The sequence below is a fragment of the Miscanthus floridulus genome, chromosome 2 (genome assembly GCF_019320115.1).
Source record: "Miscanthus floridulus cultivar M001 chromosome 2, ASM1932011v1, whole genome shotgun sequence".
Lineage (NCBI taxonomy): Eukaryota > Viridiplantae > Streptophyta > Magnoliopsida > Poales > Poaceae > Miscanthus > Miscanthus floridulus.
The window spans coordinates 6,194,404-6,208,032 of record NC_089581.1 but is presented as its reverse complement, the minus strand read 5'-3'; the positions used below and the strand labels follow the sequence as shown (position 1 = coordinate 6,208,032).

The 13,629-nt window shown below is 52.5% G+C and overlaps 1 pseudogene; it reads left to right on the top strand.

The window, feature by feature from the left end:
* The first annotated feature begins 711 nt into the window (after positions 1–711).
* LOC136537761 ((+)-neomenthol dehydrogenase-like) lies at positions 712–1,716 on the top strand (annotated as a pseudogene).
* Positions 1,717–13,629: the final 11,913 nt, after the last annotated feature.

Genomic DNA, 13,629 nt, shown 5'->3' with positions numbered 1-13,629 from the left:
CCAGTGGCCTCATCTTCTTCCTCGCTGGCGGGCCGATTGCATGGCAGTCGGCGAAGCAAATGGTAGTCGTGCTGTCTTCTTGTGAGGCAGAATATATCGCGGCCGCCGAAGCTGCATGTGAGGCAGTTTGGCTGGCTCGTTTGCTGGCTGAGCTCGTCGGAGGAGCTGTCCACGCGCCCAGGCTCAAGGTGGACTACAAGTCCGCCATTGCACTGATGAAGAACCCTGTGCATCATGATCGAAGTAAGCACATAGACATAAAGTTCCACTTTATCCGGGAATGCTGCGACAGGAAGCTTATCGACGTCGAGTTCGTCGGCATAGAGCTGCAGCTGAGCGACATTCTCACCAAGGCGCTCGGCCGCGTTCGGTTCCAGGAGCTCCTGTGGCGGGATCAGCATGAAAGATTTAGTGTAAGTGCTCTAGGACTTAGGAGGAGATTGTTTGAATAAGTCCTGAACATGCTAACTGCTTATAGTTAGAAGTAGATCAGGATAGCTGCTGCGCGCGGTCACCACTGGCTGAGCGCGCACGGGAGTGCATGACGCGCTCTCTCCACAGCACGGCCCAGGGCGCTGGGATGGCAGCGACCAAGCACGAGCGTGCCGTGATCCTCTCGGTCATTCTTGGCCATGTAACACTGCATGTACTTAGTTTATATTCAGATTCAATCAACAGAAAACGCTGCCGCTTCGCAGTCCAAATTTTTCCCTGTGTTCCACTTGTGTTCGCGTGTGTTCATCGACTCTCTCTCTCTCGCTCTCGCTGTGATCGGGATCCTAACAGAGGTTCCCAATACATCTTCAGATCATCAAATTGCATGGAGGCCAGATTCTGACAACCTTTTGCTTTTTGATGCGTGTGACAGTTTGGCGGCATGGTTATGAATCAGAGGCTCGAACTGTTGATGAAATGGTGCCTCCGGGAGACTTGTGATGCTGGGAAGAAATGCATGAGAATAAACTACCACGGCACGAAGCAAGTCATTCGAGCATTTCTACCTCTGCTGCTGGTTTCTGACGATGGAAGGATAGTCAATGTGTGAATGTGTCCTCAGTGCTTGGCCAGCTCAGGGTACCCAAAGCTATTCAGTCGTTGCCTTATGCTACCTCGTGACATGATCTGAAACCAAAGCTCTTTCAGTAGGCTGCTGATGGGTGGAATTCATGCAGTTTTTTGGCAGCGAGGCGTTGAAGCGGGAGCTGAACGACGTGGAGAGCCTGACCGAGGGGAGGCTGGACGAGATGGCGGCCATGTTCGTGGAGGATCTAGAGGCCGGCCCGTGGAGGCGCGAGGGTGGCCCGTCTGTTTCTCGCCGGCGTACATGGTGTCCAAGGCGGCGCTGAACGCCCACTCGCGGATCCTGGCGCGGAAGCACCCCACGCTGCGCGTCAACTGCGTGCACCCGGGCTTCGTCAAGACCGACATGACTGTTAACTTCGGCATGCTCACGCCCGAGGAAGGCGGGAGCAGGGTGATGGCCGTGGCGCTGCTCCCCGCCGGTGGGCCGACCGGCGCCTACTTCGAGGACCGCCAGCAGGCGCCGTTCGTGTGACACATACTCTGCTTCGTTCACCACCGGTGCATAGGTTGCCGAGAAATTTGTGACATAGCTATGCCCCTCGCGGTTTCGAGTTGACACACATTCAATCCCTAGTATATTATCTACACTACATATAGAAGACCGAATAAATTTAAAAAATATATATAACTCACCTTGAATCCTTCGGTGCTTCTATCGATCTAAGATTTCTTTCTTTACATTTTACATCTAATGCATCCAATTGATTGCTAATTTGCTATGCACCGGACGGATGAACCTATAGTACACAAGAGACTTTAAACGTGGAGAAAAACTCGTGTCTATCGATCCGTTGTAGCTTGGGGCAACGCCTTCATCTCATGATCCTTCTTTTTTAACCCACTAGATATATACCCGTGTGTTGCATGGGGTCACAATTTTTTTTTCCTACACCTATGGTAGCGACGCACGTGTCTTCTGGTTTTGACAAACATATGAATTGTAGAAATCTCATTACATAGAAGATATAGATCTCGTTTCACGATCTTTATCACTTATATCCTGTAGATTAGTTTATAGAAACCTAACAAAATTGGTTTCACCTTTTTAATTAATACTTGCATGTTATAATTACGTATTTTACAAGTTTAAGCTCATCTGATCATTCCATAAAATAATTAAAAAACTAATAAACAATTTGTCCCCCACTCGACGCGTCGGCGGCGTGGCTGCCCCTTGCGTGGACTCCGATGGCCGGGCCTGCAGCTCCCTCCCTCTCCTAGGCGGCCGGCGCAGCGACCCTCCCTCTCAATGCGCTGGTCTCGTTGTCCCGTTTCCTCTCTGCTTATTTCTTATTTCTCCCCCACTCTTGTGCCGCAAACACACCGATCCCGTTCTGCATCAGGACCGACAACCAAATGCTCTACGTCAAAACCCCAATTCTTGTATCAAGGGTGCATGCTCTTGAGCTCGGTACCTTTGAGTATCTGTGGACTTGTGGTCTCTGACAAGATATTGCACACCTTGAAGGCGTCATGCTTTGTAGATCATGTGCTTCTGCCCTGAAGTTGATATCAATTATTTCTTAATTCAGCATAGCTAAGTACCTTTGAGTATCTGTGAACTTGTAGAAGCCTAAATTGTTATAGTTTCCTTCAATTTTTTTGGTGATGTGAGATTCAGAAGAAACAAAAGTACGAAGTTCAGTGAAAGGATTAGATGTAGCCGGCAACGATAAGCCCTTGCAGGCGCCCGGAGGCACTCCTAGACGGCAGTCGGTGCGCCTCGTGTAGGTGGGCGGCGCCCGTTATCCCTGTATCGGCTGAGTTGCTGGCCCTTGCACGCGAGCGCTGGCAAGCCCTGCAGATGGTCAGCGTCGAGCCCTTACACGCGTCCGGCGGTGAGACCAGAACAAGCGGCCGTCACCGAGGCGCCGTGTGTATACAGGCATTAGCGGCCTCGATCGAGCATCCAGTTCATGTGCCAGAATGACGCGAGGAGGAAGATGTCAATCAAAATTAGTGTCCACGGTAAAAAGACAAGATTACCCATAATTACACATAATCAATTCTTTTTTAATCACACAACTGCAAAAAAATATCTTAAGAGAGGAACCGGTGGTTCCTCGTAACAAACCTCTTAATTCCATTCCAATCAAGCACCGTCACTCTCCAATCTCCATCCAACAACCATCACCAAAAATCACGGGCCTTTTTTTTGAGTCTGAGGCGCAATAAACCATTGTCGTATCCATGATCCATCGCCGCCGACACTTGGCGTGTGGGAATCAACAACATCTCGAGCACGTCCATGTCATGCCTGCACGTGAGCGGGCTCGCCGCGCTGCTCCAAAGCGCGCACCCGGAGTGGAGCCCTGCCGCCGTGCGCTCGGCGTTGATGACCACGGGTCCACGGCCTACGTTGGCAATACTCCGGCGGCGGGTCGCCTGCTGGACGCGGCAACGGGGGACGACCACGTCGTTCAATTACGGCGCGGCACGGGGCACATAGACCCCGCGCGGCCGCTGGACCCGGGGCTGGTGTACGAGCTGGCCGGGCACCCGCGACTACGTGGACTTTCTGATCGAGCGCACTCAAGTACAGCTCAACCATGATCGTCGCCTTTTGGTGCGGAGCCGAGAGTACGCGTGCGCCGAGAGCAGGACCTACTCCGTGGATAGCCTCAACTACCCGTCCTTCTCGGTGGCCTACTCGATGGCGGCGGGACTCGACCACCGACGCACACGCGGACGCTGAGTCGCTGACCAACGTGGGCGGCGCTGGCACGTACAAGGTGTCGACATCGTCGCTCGCAGCCGCCAAGTGCGTGGCCGTGGAGCCGACGGAGCTGGAGTTCATGTCGGTGGGGGAGAACAGCTACAGGGTGAGGTTCACGTCCAAGTCGCAGCCGTCGGGTGCCACCGGTTTCAGGGGGCTCCTGTGGTTCGACAGGAAGCATAGCGTGGATGGATGATGGATCATGGATACTACATAACCATATGTTTTATGTAATTTCAATACATGATATTTTTTACACCATAAGATTAAGATCCAACAACATCAACCCTTCTTCTACCTCCAGCATTCTTCTACCTTCAGACAATCACAAGATTACACATCCACAGATCACAGATCATAAAAAATATTTTTTTTCTATGGAAGGAAAAATCACAGATCCGCCGCCGCCACCGCCGTAGGTCACGGTAGCTGTAGGTAGCCGTCGTCGGCGCCCAGGCTGATCGCCTCCAACTTTGCCTCGCTCGACGCTCCTCCCAGGCTGCTAGCCGTCCGCTCGCCCGCCGCGTCCGCTTGTCGGAGCCGCGCCATGCTCGCCCGCCGCGTCCACTTGCCGAAGCCTCGCCATGCTCGCCCGCCGCGTCCGCTCGCCCGCGCTGCGCGTTCGCGTGCCGGTGTGCGCTCGCCCGACGGCCGCCGCGCTCGCTCGCTCGCGTGCTGGTTCTCCGCTGCCGCGTGCGCTCACCGTGTGCGCGCCGAGCGCGGGCGCGGGCGCCGGGGCGAGCTCGCCTGGCGCCGTCGCCGGCGCTGGTGGTCACCGGTGAGAAAGAGAGAGGGAGAGAGATAAAAAAAAATCCATATGTTTTTTTATGCTAAAACACACGCGTGTTGTATAGTATTTTTTTACGTGTGTAGATAGAAGATAGATAGATACAACAACATACCCACTTGCCTGTACCCGTCGGGCGCCGGCAATCACATCTTCCTTCCTTTTTCTCGCGTAGTTCCATCGCCAGTCACCGAGATCCTGGCACCGGAATCTCCGATGTTGCGCCTGACCCACGCTGCCGAAGCCGCCAGGGGAGGGTTGTGCCCTTAACGGTGCAGATGCAGGTTATGGTCCCGCTCCGCACACCTTGCACACGAAGCGGTTTGTGGCTAGCAGCGTCTCCGGTGAGAGCCCGATCACCTAGGCGTCCGGATGGGCCACGCGGGCGTGAAGGTAGTAGCAGTCAAGCAAGCAAAGAAACCATTAGATCACGCGGGCGTGAAGGTAACCTGGCGTGCTGAGGAGGTTCCGCTTCTTCTTAACCGGAGCCAGCGTTGCCTGTTCGGGAGTCAGGCCCTGCCTCCGGGTCCATCGGGCGCGACATCATCGCTGGCGCTTGATCTGTAGCCCGCTCTTTTCTGGTCTCGTAGGGCGTGTTTGATTTCGGCTCAGGCCAGCCACGGCTAGACCAGAAGTGCACAAGGCACCTTGTTTGATTTACCTGCACCAGAACGGCTAGGCCCAGCTCATCCTTTGTTTGATTACAATCCAGGAGCCATGCCCATCATCAACTACCTCCAACTACCCGTTGAAGATTTTGTTTGATTCGGACCAGGCTGGACATGGCCCAACAAACCTCTAGGAGGAAGGGATACAACGGCAGAACAAGATTTGAAGCATGTCAGGTTCAGTTAAAACAAATTTCGGCCAAACAAAAGCTTACAACAATATCAAATAAAGATCATTGGCAACAACATGGCCTCAGACTAATTGTTGTTCCCATTCATCATAGTTAGGATAAAAACGAAAAAAAACAGCACAGAGTTTGACAGCCATCACTTAGGATCAGGATACAGTTCAACAGTTTTCTGGAGAGGAATGCAGCACATGCAGGAGATGCAAACAACAAAGATCAGAGATGGATTAGTGTCATCATCGGCCTAGACATTGCAGTTACATTACCCAGACATGGTAAGTCTCATCCAAAGAGCCACAACCAGCAAGAAAAGAGCCACAATCACCACATTCTTCTAACCTCCAAGCTTATCATCAGTTGGTGCAACGGCAACAGCACATGCAGGAGTTGCTGCTTGTAATGATGCATTGTAATCATGCAGTGCTTGCTCATAGTTTTGGTACTTCTTGTACCTAGCATTGGAGTAGCCAAGCACTTGCAGAGAGCACTCATGCAAGTGAAGTAAATTCCAGGGATGTAACCCTCAAAAACCACATAGCATGGAGCCATTAATCTGCAATGTCAATATTTGTAAGAGCCTCAGTGGTGCTAAGTTAGATGAAAGTTGCCATAATCTTAATTTCACTCACATCAATGGCTAGTAGTAGGCAGGCAAAGAAAGGTAGTGCCTCAGTCATATTTTGCAGATCAGAAAATGTGCATGAGGCGACATTGAAGATCTCCGGTTTTGGTAAACCAAATCGAAGATATCAAATGTCAACCAATGAACTGATTCTATACGTATACAAGTAAATAGTTGACCTCATTGGCAAAAAAAATTTGTATTGGCCTTAGCTTTTAAGAATTTCCTGCTAGATTCTCAAGTCAATCATAGGTGCCTGTACATCTATCAAATGACAGAAAAAACCAGCAAATCAATGAGAGCACCAACTGAAGTCCCAAATAAGTGGTTGAACCAGAACATCATGAAGGCCATGAAAGCCATGGTCACATCCATTCACTGCCATCAGCTCATTTTGATGAATCTGTTGCTAGAGAATGGATGTGTCCCACGGGTTCGATGACCACCATGGAAAACACCAAGGAGACATAAAAAAACAGCATACAGGCACCTCATAAGTGTAATTGGTTTTGCATCATCGGCCATGAACCCATTCCTCTCATTACAGCAACAGAACATGAAGAAGCATAGCCAATAAAATTGACAAAGAAAACAAAAGAACAAACAAATGTAGGAAACTAAAACCAGCCAACAGAGGCTGCATATTAATACAAGTTGTTGTCCCAAATGATAGTTCAGCCTACCACATGTAGACACAAATTGCAATTCCAAGTTCATCCTGGTCACCTATAGTTAGCCACCCTCCTACTTAACAAACCCTCCTACTACCCAACCACATGTAAGAACATTGCCACCTGCTCCTCAACAGAACACCCGGTGGTTTCAGGTACAAGGCCTCTATTTCTAAAGATGTTGCATAGAGAAAAAAAAGGGCTCTTGTCATACGCAGCATTGCTAGGCATTCTGCATCATTGGTATTATATATCATTTGGAGGGTTTGTTGCCTATGTTGTTCACCTGCAGTCCTAGGACCATAAGGTATTAGCTCAGGTTGTGCATTATTTCTTCTAAGCCTAGTGACCACAAAAGATACCATCACCACAACCATAGTAGCTGCTTGTCTAGACATCATCGCACGCTGTTCAGTTGGATCCATCTACATGCATTCAACATTCAAATGTACAATTCAGTTTTAATAGACCCTGGCTGGCCTCTGCATGATAGTGTAGGTATTCACAAGACAAAATAGCATGGCTGCATAAAAAAATGCCTCCTGTGCAATGGACAGAATCATCATTGACCATGTCACCAACTCTCACATAAGCACATGAACCATATCAACAACTAAACATGGATGAGCTCTGGAATAACAAATTTTAGCAACCAAAAAACATCTTTGACCATCAATAAATCAAGATCAGCAAGCAATCAACACATCTGAGCGCAAAATGAAACCCTAGAATCAAATCAATGGGGGACAGGGGTGGATTTCACCTCGGGTGAGTCAAAGGGGAGCTGTGCGTGCGTAAAGCGGAGAAGAAGAAGAGCCAACGGTGAAGATGTAGTAGATCTGGTACAGGAAGTACAAGATCCGCCAAATCCAAGACCAGCCGCACCACAGGAACACGAAGAGGAAGAGGGAGGAAGAAGACCGCCTCCACGGAGCCCAGCAGCAGACGGAGCGGCGCCGCATCCAAGCAGATCCGAATCGGGGGAACAGAGACGAAGCCTGGGGAACGAAGTACACCGCCGTGCCGCGCCGCGCCGCACACCAAACTCACCACCTCCGCCGGTCACTCAACGTGTCGGGGTTATGATCCCGGGGTGCCTCAAGGCACCAATTAGTTGGCAGGCCACACGGCCCGCAACTCATCAGGTTAATAATGGCCTGAACGCCTGAGGCCCAGCTGGCACGAGCACGCCAAGCCAATGCCTAGGCTAGGGTTGGCCGCGACCCTTTCTCCTGCCTTAACCACACGGAAGACGCTCGACCTCTCCCCCGTGATGACCCTCGGGCAGGACGGGGAGAGATCGAGCGTTGCTCAGTACGCTTGCTCTGACAAGAGCAAGCACGTCGCACTGACTTCACAGTCACCACGGTCCGATTAGACGCCATCCCTATGCCACGTCGCACCAATGAGATAGCACCGCACAACAGTGGCAACGAGTACGAAACCCACCGTTTGAATAAGGATCGACAGGACACATATACGATCCCACCTACTACGGGATGGGATCCATGACAAGGGTCTCGACTTAGAGACCTTCCTGGTTGGCGGAGTACCCCGATCCCAACGATCGGGGTCGTGGCCCTCAGCCCCACAAAGCGACCAGGTGAACAACGACCCAAGGCGGCTACCTACTACAGGTACGATGCCTCGGGAAACCTGAAGACGACGACGAAGACCATAACGGATGCCACATTGTACAGGACAGCGGACGGACCATCATTGTGGCCACAGTGCTACCACGGCCAGCACAATAGCTCCTCGTCACACCCTGCCACGACGTGGCCACAAGACCATGACGATAGCTACGCTCGGGCAAGCACTAGAGGATGGCATAGCTTGTAAGCCAAGTTAGCTAAGACCTCCCTTAGGCTCTTGACCCTTCGGTCAGGGGAACCTTCTCTTTGTAATAAGCCCTGGCCCCGAACTCTATATAAGGGCGGCCAGGGCACCCATCGGCAAACTCTTCATCCTCTACCATTCCATCCATAGCAGCAGGGCTCCTGGAGCTTCTCTTCGGGCTGCCCCTCGTCTAGCGTAGGTTCTACCACCTCTTTCACCATTCTCGCACCCCCTTTAGAGCATTCAAGCGAGGAACTTCAGAGCATTCAAGCGAGGAACACACACTCAATCTTCTCTAAGACTGGACGTAAGGCTCTGGCATGAACCAGTATAAATCCTCATGTCTATTGGATGCTACCATCGTCTTCCTAGAGCAGCGCGACAATCATATAATTTACTAGTCTGGTTTATGAAACACCGACAATTAGCGCGCTAGGTAGGGGACAGTCACGCACTCTCGTCTGATTGAGGAAGGAAGCGATGGCTTCTCGCACCACTGGTGGACTCGTTGGTGGGATGGCCCATGGCGGTCACATCCACCATGAAAACTATGGGGTCATCGGTGCCAACGGACCAGCGCCCGCGTTCGCCACCAGCCACAGTCTAGACCTCCACCTTGGAAATCTGAGTTCCATGGCCCATGGCGGACACACTCCTAGAACTGCCCTTTGGGGCTACATCCCAGAGTTCACCTACCCAGAAAGGTTAGTACCCTCGCTCGTCGCAAGCCATAGCCAAGTTTCCCGTCCGAGAAACCGAAGGACCATAGCCCACGACGAACTCACCCGAGGAATGGCCATGACTGGCCACATCCTTCTAGGGAGCCACGCGGTTAACCACACCAAAGGTCCGATGCTCGCATCTGCCCTTGGCCACGGCCTAGACCCCCACCTCGAGAATCTAGGTCCCGCGGACTATGGCGGACGCACTCTCGGAACTACCCGCAGGGGCTGCATCCTAGAGTTCACCTACGTAGGGGGCACAGGTCCCTCTCTCACCACTGACCACGGCTAGGCCTTCCACCTTGAAAACTGGATGGACATGGCTCATGGCGATCTCGCCTAAGGAATGGCCCACAGTGGCCACATCCTTCTCAGGAACCACAAGATGGTCTGAATCGACGGGGCAACACCCGTCTTCTGCTCATACCCTGTCTAGACTTGCCGTGCGGCAAAACTGGACCCTACGAAGGAATCACGCCCTGGGCAGCATCACTACCAGCGAAGCGCAATGAACCAGGGCATGCACGAACGATAGAGTTACCCGCCACCACGCGTCATCGCCATTAGTAGTCAAGCGGCTAACCAAGCATCGTGACACATAAGGTCAACCCTGAAACTAGGATTCCACCCCGCAAGGCAGACACATCGCCCATCGGGCATTAGTAAGCAGTCAGTTGTCGCCCAAAGGCGTGTGTGTCTAAGGAAGCAGGCTCCCTGAGCGCACCGTGCGCCGCAATGAGCGGACCAAACCACGCTGCGTTCGAAGCCAACTCCCACAGCAATAGGTCGTGATAGCCCCCTGTTGGGAGCAGCAACCACATACGAAGACAGAAACATGGTGATCGCATCGTCATTGCGCCAGGAGGACTCAGGCACTAGTATGCATGAGCCCACCTAGCCAAAAGCTACAATGAGCCAGACGCGGAGAAGCCATCCTCGGGGGCTCACGGGCCCATCGAGGAAATTGAGCCGGCATGGAATAGCCCAAGGCTGCTCAAGGGGTCAACCTTCATCGACTATGACCGCTTAGAATGGTGGAGAAGCGACCTCATCAGCTCATGGCCCGAAGGCCACAGCAACTCCGTCGCGAGCAGGCGCTCGGGGGCTCACTGCACCCCAAGCAACGACAATCAATCCCACGACAGCTTCCGATACATCGGTCAGTTGCATCCACTTTGACCTTAACCTCGCTGCCCAGACACGTCCACCTACACAGGTAGGCTTGCCCCTAGCTCCAGAAACCCACAACTAGCCCATGGAGCGAACCACGAAATAGTGTGCTCGAGCGCCCCATCCCAAAGCCGCTCAGATCCCTGAGTGACCTGATCCGATTCACGCTACCAGCCAGACACGAGACACTCATGGAGACCGCACACGCATGCCCCACGATGTAGCACTGCTTGTCACCATCCCACTGACCCCTTTCCTAAGCATCTTCTGATCGCTCCCCATGCCGCGACAAGTTGGTAACACGTGTCTTGATCTCTCGCTTGGGACGCCCTAGCCGACCCAACGGACTAGTTCCCAGGCAAGGCTAGGCGCCCACGCATGAGCCTAAGAGGAAACAGGAAACTCGTTCGCTCAAGACTAGGGGAGTAAAAGGAAGAAGGACTCATGTTGTTTCCTCGCTTTCTTCCTGCACCACACTAGATCTACGATCATCCTTCACCTTTCTATCGCTCCAATGGACCGCGCACATTTTAGCCCTATGGGCCAACCCTCGGGTTAAGATACGCATCCATGGGCATGGATCTAAGGGGATGAAGCACATTCCAATTCGAATGGAAAGTAAGTGAAAGAACGGCAGAATGACAAGCGAATACGCCAATCACACTTCATTCACATAAAACCCAAGCAAGTTCTTTACAAAAAGCACACACACGCAACTCAGGACCCTTACACAAGGGTCATCACATACCAAAGGCCTAGAACCGATGTCGTATGGTAGGCACTTTGCCCCTACTCAACAAGCGGCGGTACCACTCATAGCAGAGATGTTGTCGCACAACCTCCCCAACGCGCGACCTAGGGCAACGCCGAGGACGGCGCCACCTTAGCGCGGACACCTCAACATCACAATATGCCACCAGGCCATGCATGATAGGGGACTACACAAAGCTAAACTATCATAACCAAAACGGGGCAAGGCTATGCACCGCACAGGGGCAAGGAAAAGAAGATGCCCGTACCACCCGAAGGAAAACGAAGAAAGGTGCGATGCCGTCGAACCTATTTTACCAACGTTTAGGTCACAAAAATGGGGTCACGCTGAACCAAACCTCATGGTTTGATTCCTGGGCAGGGCTATGTGGCCACATCATTAGAACAACTAGACCAACGGCGGTCATGAATAAATGGCAGCACTCAAGAGAATCAAATTCTAGGACTCGAATTGAAAGAAACATCTTCACTTAAAAATTCTCCAAGAACCCCGAGCATACCTTAGGGCTCTCAGCCATCACCATGGATGACATCCTCTACATTAACGGCAACAACGACAACGTCCACAGTGGCGGTGAAATCATTAACCAGCTCAGCCCGCTCTTTCGACCGGACGTGCTCTAGGAACCAAGGCACCACCCGACGAAGGTTCACCCTGGTCCATAGCAGCATGGTGACAAGGATGATGCTGACCCCTTGTTGTATCCCTTGCCACCACTGCCCATTCATGATCCTCTGCCATGATGAACCCCTCGAAGGCGAGCCTCCTCCTCCTCATGGTGAGAAATCGCCAGCCGCTCCTCCAATGCTAGCAACAAGAAAACACAAAGATCAGCGGCTCCAGACGTCCATCTGAGCATTGAGACAAAGGAAACCCTTACCTGTGATGCAGGTCTAGGCAACGGTGATCGCCGCCTATACGGCGGCAAACTCGCCCTTTGAGGCGGTGAGAGCGACCTTAGGGCATCAAGGTCAAGCTCCAACCGCCTCGCCTCGTGAGCGGCCACGAAAAACCACCTGTGAGCTTCGTCCGCCTCATGGGTGAGGTGGCAAAACTCTCGATGGATGACCAGAAACGACAAAGATGAGCTTGATCCCACCCCCAGTAGGGCCCTAGCTAGAGTAATGCTAGCAGCACCGATGACCCTTCCCGACGCGGCATGAGAGACGGCCCTGAGGAGCACTCGCTGTCAACTCAGGTTAACACCAAAACTCAAAACATTGCTTAAATGCCTACCCCTGTTCGCGCAGCAGACCTCGGAGACACGGCAGTGGACCACCGGCCTTCGATGACCCCTCCCATGGATGATTATCATGATCCATCGACCCAAAGAGGAAGGAAAACTACGAGCACCCAAAGGCAAAAAGGAAGAAACAACGGGCATGCCTCGAAAAGCAAACGAGCCCTCGTGCCGTACCGGTCATCCTGATTTATAGCTCCATCAACCAGCCATAGGGGACACCTCAGGTGCACGCATACTCAACTTCATTTACTAACAACCTTCTCATAGCGCAGGGGAGGCGGAGGCGGCCGAGCAAAAGATTGAGCAGTGGGCGCCAGCACGGCAATGTATCCTGAGTAAGCCTTGAACCTTTCGCCTTCACTATCTTTTGATTCATGCGCCCATGATTTATGGTGCACGACCATTCTCAAGAGGGCACCGCTAAGACACGATGTGTCTAGGGGAGGTCGACAACCCCCTAGATTCACGCGCTGAGCGACCCTCCGCATCCATGGCCCCGTATCGTGCTTAGAAAACCTTCTCTTGGGCCGGCCCTTAGAAGGGCTCGAGGCCACAAAAGGGATAGGGGCAGGGAGGAGATGGCCCCCATGGCTCTAATCAGTGGTTTAGTGCCACATGACCATCTCTCCCTGTGTTCAAGTCATCCGCTTTGAAATCTCCTGGGTTAACCCCCTCTGGGGAGGCATCTTGCCCTCTGGCCGTTGCGGAGGCAGTTGGGGACCAACGGGATTGATGGCCGACGATTTATGGGACGTCTCATGTGAGGCACAGCCGAACTCCACATTGATTGGGGAGGATATCGGGTCTCGCTCGGATTACCCATAGACCCCAACGAGGCGCACCGCTCCGACCATGTGGTTACGATGGACATGCCTTTCCCCACGTCGGGCGAAACCAGACCCACCTATTACAAGGCAACACGACCTCTCAAGGTCAGTAAGGACGCTAGGGAAAAACAGAGTTGGGTCCCCATGACCTCAAAAGAGGTCAGGGCCAAGCCCCTACCAACTCTGCCCTGCGTCCTAGGTCTCAGACCTAAGGCCTGCTCCGGACACTCACAAACCGTCAGGGGTCCATGACCTCTCTAGGAGAGATCAACAAAGCAAAGAGGCTAGGGTGACATGCAATGCGAAGCCCAAAGCATGATC